Source organism: Nicotiana tomentosiformis, chromosome 7 (genome assembly GCF_000390325.3).
Source record: "Nicotiana tomentosiformis chromosome 7, ASM39032v3, whole genome shotgun sequence".
NCBI lineage: Eukaryota > Viridiplantae > Streptophyta > Magnoliopsida > Solanales > Solanaceae > Nicotiana > Nicotiana tomentosiformis.
In genome coordinates this window covers 103,668,583-103,675,928 of record NC_090818.1, presented here as the reverse complement: position 1 = coordinate 103,675,928, position 7,346 = coordinate 103,668,583, and positions in this window count along the sequence as shown.

Below are 7,346 nucleotides of genomic sequence, written 5' to 3'. Positions count from 1 at the left end.
TACATATTTGATTGGGCTATTGTCATCGCCTTGCGGAAGGCCGTTCTGTCGTTGCAGCTCAGTATCAGTATTACCTAAGATTTTGAGGCTTGGAATTGATTGTTATGACGATTCGTGCGTTGCTATCGCACCGTGTTTGTGTAATGGTAGGATGCTTGTCTATGTGTCGAAGCAGTGTATGACTTGGAAGGAGGTTTACTCAGTGCATGATTCAGAGATCCAGTATTCTATTTCCGGCGAAGGAAAGGCAATCGGACTATGAATGTTCAGGTTTGGGTTGTCGGAGTAACGAGACTTGGTATTTCGAGCATGGTGGAATTTTCATCTGTGATGTGGTGTCGTCGCCCTGGATCGAATGTGTTAAGTTCGCCAATGTTATGGTCTTCATCAATTTGCCTTCAGGGCAGGGTAGTATGAAATAGTATCGGGGAAGCGGCTGTCAGAGATCGCAGTATGCGGTGGTTCAGGACTTAATCGGTGATCCGGGTGTCGAGGGCTCAAGGAAGATGATCTTCAGAAAGGTTCAAAGTTGGTAGTGATCGATTGGTTCAAGTGCTACAGAGGTAGATTTTGATTTAAGGCAACAACTAGGCAGCGAAGGATGAGGAAGAACATGTGGGAGGTGTCTTGCGGTGGTTAAATTTATAGAAGGCCAAGTGTGAGAAACAGAAGTCGGGTAGTTGCTTAAAGGAGAGGGTTTGACCAAAGTGGGAGAGTGGCAGAGTAGCAGATGGGTTCTGTTGTAGGATTGCTACACGCATTGAGGAAAGTTTAGAGTGATTTGGAACTCATGGTGGACAGTGACTAAGTCTACGAACTTAATTTGGAATATTGGGTTCTATACGGAGAAGGGTTGGATACGACGGAAAGTAGATACATGATATGAAAACGGATACAACACGACTTTGGATTAGAATGTATTGTCGCAGCTTTAGTTGATGTCCATGGGGAGTGAAAGAACTTGTACAGCTGGTGAATAAGCACGGGCTTAGGGTAGTTTATTGATTTCGTAGTAATTGTACTTGGTGCAGCGCTGTTGGAAGATGTCGACATGTAATTTCCATAGGTGGGTTATCTCTTGTGAGAAGGTTAGCGGTCGTGTGGTGTTGACGAAGCCTCTACGAAGGATTTTACCAGCTATCCAGTAAGAGGTCAAATATGTAAATGTGGCTAGTGATTCAGAGCGTTCATGAAATGGTTAACATAAGGATTTCGAGGAATTTGGCAGGTCAATTGTGCAAGGTCATGTCAGTAAGGAAAAAGGAATCTTGGTAGGTTCCAGGGTCATGTAGCGGTAGCTTCAAGCTTAAGTGGGAGAGCCCCACCGCCTACAATTTGATTGCATAGTTATCTACTTGCGAGGGTTCTGGTTAGCAGCATATTGATAGGTTATTAAGACTAAGGAAAGAAAACATCAGTGGTAATTTGAGCAAAGGATTTGAGGAATGTACGCTATAATTGGCCTTATCGATTCATGTTCAGGCTTTAGGAAGACTCAGTATTTATACTTCGTGTAGAGGTGAGTTACAAGGAACGTGATTCAACCGGGTGCTTCTTTGAGAGGGTGTTCATGTGCCAGTAGAGCCTTGGAATTTGATCATAATTGGGAATAAGTTAGAGTGGGTGACTCTAAACAATGGTTCTAGTGGGTTCAAAGTGCGGCGCCTAAGGATTTTGAGCCAGTAGTATGGTTAAGTATTGAGCTTTTGCAGCGGATTATGAAAAGTGGCTTGGAGTGTTCTACGTTATCTTCGGTCTACAATGTGGCCTTGAAGGAATGGGAGATAATAACTTCGGATTCATAGAGGGATTTTCAGAATGGGTGTACCAATTGAAGATGCGAATATGCGCATAAGGAGGGTATGAGATGGTTCGTGGGTTTTGGAGACAACGTGGTCTCGTGAAATAAGGTCACTTAGGATAAGTGTAGATTTGGGTTCATGATGTTTTGAATTGAGCTATTATTATTCCGAACGCAAGTCTGAAGTAAATTAGAAGAAGTGGCTTGGTTGGTAATGGTTGAATCAGCACGATTATGGCTGTGACCAGTTTCTCCAGCGTGAAGTTATACAAGTAGTTTGTGGTTGTACACTTGGGCTTGAGAGCCACCACAACTTGTTTGATTTGGGAGGTATTCGATTCGTATGGCTTTGTTATGAAAAGGGATTTCCGGAAGAGTTATGGCAGTTTAGATTACGACACGAGGTTGTATTTTCTGCGGTTTAGGGAATTTAGTTGCGTGTTGCATTGGTTCTTCTGAAATGATCTAAGTAAAAGGTTTTTATATGATGAAGTGTTTATCCTAGTAGTGGATCAGGGGTTATTATGAAATTCTTGTACTCTTGCGTATTGGTATGTTAGGTGTAGTGAGTGGCATGCGAATTGGAAGTTGAGGATCAAGGTTGCAGTTGAGGTCGACAAGAATGTCAAGAGCTCGGATGAGCAGGGAAGAATTTAGATGCTTAGAGTAAGCTGGTATTGTCTTTAGCGTCACCTGCGATCAGTGTCCTATGTAAGAGGCTCTGTGTACTGAGTTGCGGATTCTTGATTTGCTTTATAGCATTAATGTGGCCGGCAGTATGGAGGTGCAAACTTATTACCTGGTGTGGAAGGTCGTGGGAGTGCAACCCACGGGAAATTCATATAAGGGTGACATGTAGTCACTTGATTGATTAAAGATTGAAACTACGTATGGAGATGGTGGTACTATCACGTAAGTGGGAATTTGTGCCTGGAGGGCGCTCGGTTCATTTGATTGTGAATTATGGAAGTTTGTTCCGGATTCGATGGTTGTTTTTGCGGGTCATGGGAAAAAATGGTCATTGTGGATCCTTAAGAGGTTATTTGCCCAAGCATGGTATGATCAGAATCAGTTTGAGGTCCGTTGATGGGTCCAAATGTGGATGTGTACTTTATACCAACCTGGGTGTGTTCATTCAGCATAGCATTCCTTATGGAGGAGTATTCGGGCATGGGATGTTAATTTTGTCGCCAGCTATTTCATGTAATACTCTATTGTGCCATGTGGGTTGTGAGTCGGCTTAATTAATTGTACAATATGTTGAGGTCCCGCGTAGTGGTGGTGTTATGTGAGCAAGATATCTCTCGAGATGCAGATCATATATCACACCTTAGTTGTGCTTGATTTTTATAACGTATGACGGTACCCGTCTCCTCAGGATTTGTATTATGCACTTGGCGTGCTTATGGTTGATATTCGGGTATTTCATAAGGTATAAACATTTCTGGCTTGATGGGTATTTCCCCATTTATTACTATGTGCGGATCGGGGGGCACGCCGCCATAGAGATGTCTTTTGGATCGAGTTGCGCCATCATGGCTGGATCGGGTTGCACACCGCAACGGTGTCATGTGTGGATCGGGTTGCACGCCGCAACAGTGTGATGTTGAGTACAGTTCCCTATGACTATTCTTGTGTGTTTTGCTTCTCAGTTCCTGGGGAAGGTTCATAACATCTTTTCAGTTGTTTAAATTAGTTACGTGGGTTGAGTAGTCCTTTCCAAAGTTCGTTTTCCTTATGTACCACATTCGAGTTTGTGGATTGTTGGCACATGGTGGCATCATATGAGACCTTTGGTAGTGTTTGTGGTGGCTTATTGCCGGAACAACTTATACTGTGTGAGACGAGATTATTGGACCTGGGATTAGTGCGAATGGATTATATGAGGCATATTAAAAGAAAAAGTAAATATCGTTATTTGGTTCATAATGGGGTAATGGTCCTTGCCAGGAGGAGGGACTCAATGATTTGTTGACTCGGAAGTTGGTTATGAATTTCTACACATCCTTTCTGTTGTGGCAGTATTGCGAGAGTTGAAACGGGACTTATATGCTTCGTGAGGTGCGTGTGGGCATCGAATTCGTGGGGTTTCGACTATCATTGTCAGAGGATGTTATTATGGTGATGTGTGTTACACGGTGCATGGTATGAATTCAGTAAATGTATGCAATCATGTATTGGTGTATCGTGTAGTGATGGATACGGTGTTCGTATATTTTTTTTATAGAAATTATACTACTAGGTTATTACCCTAGTAGCTATTATATATAATAAATCTCCAACCGGGTACAAATTACAAATGTTTAAATAACCTACCAACAAAGCAAAGTAGAAGTAACGTAATAAACGATGGAAACTACAAGGCTAGTAATTTGAAGTATCCAAGTATTGCCGACGATTGTGAATGTACACACCAGTTGCCAACAATTTGTTGTAGCACCTACAAAGCTCTCACCAGGCGCCATTTGTTGCAGTTCAAGGAGTAGGTATGTTTAAATCTAGTAGTTGTCTAGCAAAGCATTTTGGACATTGTGTTCTTGGGGCTGAAAATTCCAGTATCATTGTTGATACATTGAGCATGAATTTGAGATGAAAAGTTACTAGAGACAGAGCTTCCATCTTGATACATGAAGACAATATAGTGTTTTTTCATCTCCAGATTGAGCATACATGCACACTAATACCACTGGATAATGATATGACACTATACTATCAATACCAAAAAATAGATGTAAGCAGCAGTTTTCCTTGTATTTCATGTGAGTAGGTATCCTAAGTTTGATATACCAGTACTAATAAATAATACACAAAGAGGTTGTTTAGGTGCAGCCATATAGTGTGTATAAATACAATCACATTTAGTATAATCCGTATCTATGAGATGGCTGCTTGACTCCATGGTTCTGTATGGTGTTACACCACTCCCAGACTGAGCATGATAGCATGCTAATACTACTGAGAGATGGTCTAACATCACACAAGTAATACACAGTAGTCAAGCTCAGGCCATGTGATAACCGTCTGTGTATGTGCATCTGATTGATGTCCAAGTCAAATTGCTTGTGATGTATAGCAGGATAGCTTCCATTTTTCTGATCCTGACTTGTACTGATATCTGTGTTATTTCTATGTATGTACAACAAATTGCTGACCACTTCAGTCGGATTGAAAATGATCTGTGTAGCATGATTGTGCTGTCATCTGTGTTGCTGATATTTGGTTGTTGTAATGTGCTGAGAGACTCCTATAATGAGCATTGCAATATGCTAATACCTCTGGGAGTTGATGCTAGCACCAATAGGCATTAAAAGTTTTCAGAGGAGCAGCAAACATATGTTGTGTTGAACCAGTATTGTACTGATTATTTGTACTATCAACACCCCTCTGTATACTTGCCAAAGTAGTCTTATCCTGTCTATGAACTCAGTAAGATAAAGCAAACAAGTTAGGATGTAGTGTTGTGCTCCCAGGTTCCTGTGTATGTTGAAAACTTTGAAGATGACTGGGTGGTGAATGGTGAAGAAAGGTTGTTGTTGATGCTTGTTTGTGATTCTCTTGTTGGTCATCTTTAAATCATTCCCACATAGCAAAAGGTAGTGGCAAATTCAACTAGCATCCATACATTGTAACAGCAGTACTGATTCTGCTGAAGACCAATCAGTTTTGTGATAGACTTCGGTGCAAAAGTAGTGCAGGTTGAGCCTCTATTTTTCGCCTCAGTTTTCTGATCCTGTTATTGATACCTGCAACATGAAGCAACCAAGTTAGGATGCAAAATTGTGTTCCCAGGATCTGTGTGTGTTGATAACTTTGATTGATGAGGGCTGTTGTTGGTGTTGGATTGTGATTCTCTTGTTGGTTATCTTCAAGTCATTCCCACATAGCACTAAGTATTGGCAACTCCAACTGGAATAGTAATACTGGTTCTGCTGAAGACTAATCAACTCTTAATTGTCTTCTGTGCAGTAGCAGTGCTGGTTGAGCATTCTGCTGTAGCCAGGTATGTTACAGTCACCATTACTCAGGTATCTACACCCTTCAAGCATTGTGTATGTAAGCCCAGTAGAGTGAGAGAAGACAACTATAACCAAATAATATGGCATCCTTTGATATCTATGTGAGAGTAGTCTTTGCCTCAGTTTTCTGATCTTGTTATCCTCTGGGAAGCAACAAACATTTTAAATCATTCCCACATAGCAAAAGGCAGTGGCTACTTCAACTAGCAGCTAGACATTGAAGACCAATCAATTTTGTGATTGTTCTCTATGCAAAAACAGTGCAGGTTGAGCCTTTATTCTTTGCCTCAGTTTTCTGATCCTGTTATTGATACCTGCAACATGAAACAACCAAGTTAGGGTGTAAAATTATGCTCCCAGGATTTGTGTGTGCTGATAACTTTGATGATGATGAGGGATGTTGTTGGTGCTGGATTGTGACTCTCTTGTTGGTTATCTTCAAGTCATTCCCACATAGCACTTAGTATTGGCAACTGCAACTGGCATAGTAATACTGGTTCTACTGAAGGCTAATTAGTTCTTGATTGTCTTCTGTGCAGAAGCAGTGCTGGTTGAGCATTATGCTGTAGCCAGGCATATTACAGTCACCACTACTCAGGTATTTACACCCTTCAAGCATTGTGTATGTAAGCCTAGTAGAGTGAGATAAAACAATTATAACCAAGAAAATATGGCATCCTTTGGTATCTGTATGAGACTAGTCTTTGCCTCAGTTTTCTGATATTGTTATCCTGCAAAACGTAGCAAACAGGTTTATGAAATGTGTCTGTGTTCCCAAATTATTGCATCTACACCCTTCAGTTGGCATGTATTCGACCCGCAGATTCAACATTTGTTATAACCTCATGCCAACATATTGTTGAGAGTAAAATGGTCACAACAGAAACCTATTTAAAACCCTGGAGAAGTACAGAAACAATTTGACCATGCTATTGCCTCAGCTAGCTTACACTATTCAAGCATCTACACTCTTCAACTGGTGTATAGCCCAGTAGAGTAAGAGAGACAAAAACAATAATCAAACCACTATGACTTTGTAGAGGTAGTGTAGGTCTTTGGTATCTACAGCTAAGCATTTACAGGAGGTTGCAACAAATCCCCTATAGTCTGGTGTTGTGCAATGCTAGCTATAATTATAACCAACCAAGTATGTACACCATACAAGTGAGAACAACTGCATGATTAGGAATGCTAGTTGGTGGAGTTTTACTAGCCTACTTTTCTTTGAGATCTTGCCTGTATCGTTGAGACACCATAATTTCTAAGAAACAAGGCAAGGTTTTATATGTTGATCTCATTAATCAGGTTCTCTTCTCTCCCCAATCCTAATCCGAAGGTTAGGAATTTGTGATTTATCCATGTTGATCAGTGTTTTTTCCTGCACTTGGCAATTCATTAAATGACTGAAATATGTGTGTACCTGCAAAAGTGAAAGCTAGGTTAGCAAAAAAGTCAGCAACAATGTTCCCTTCCCTTAGTACATGCTGAAATACAACATTGTAGTTGTTCTTTATATGCTTGATCTTCCT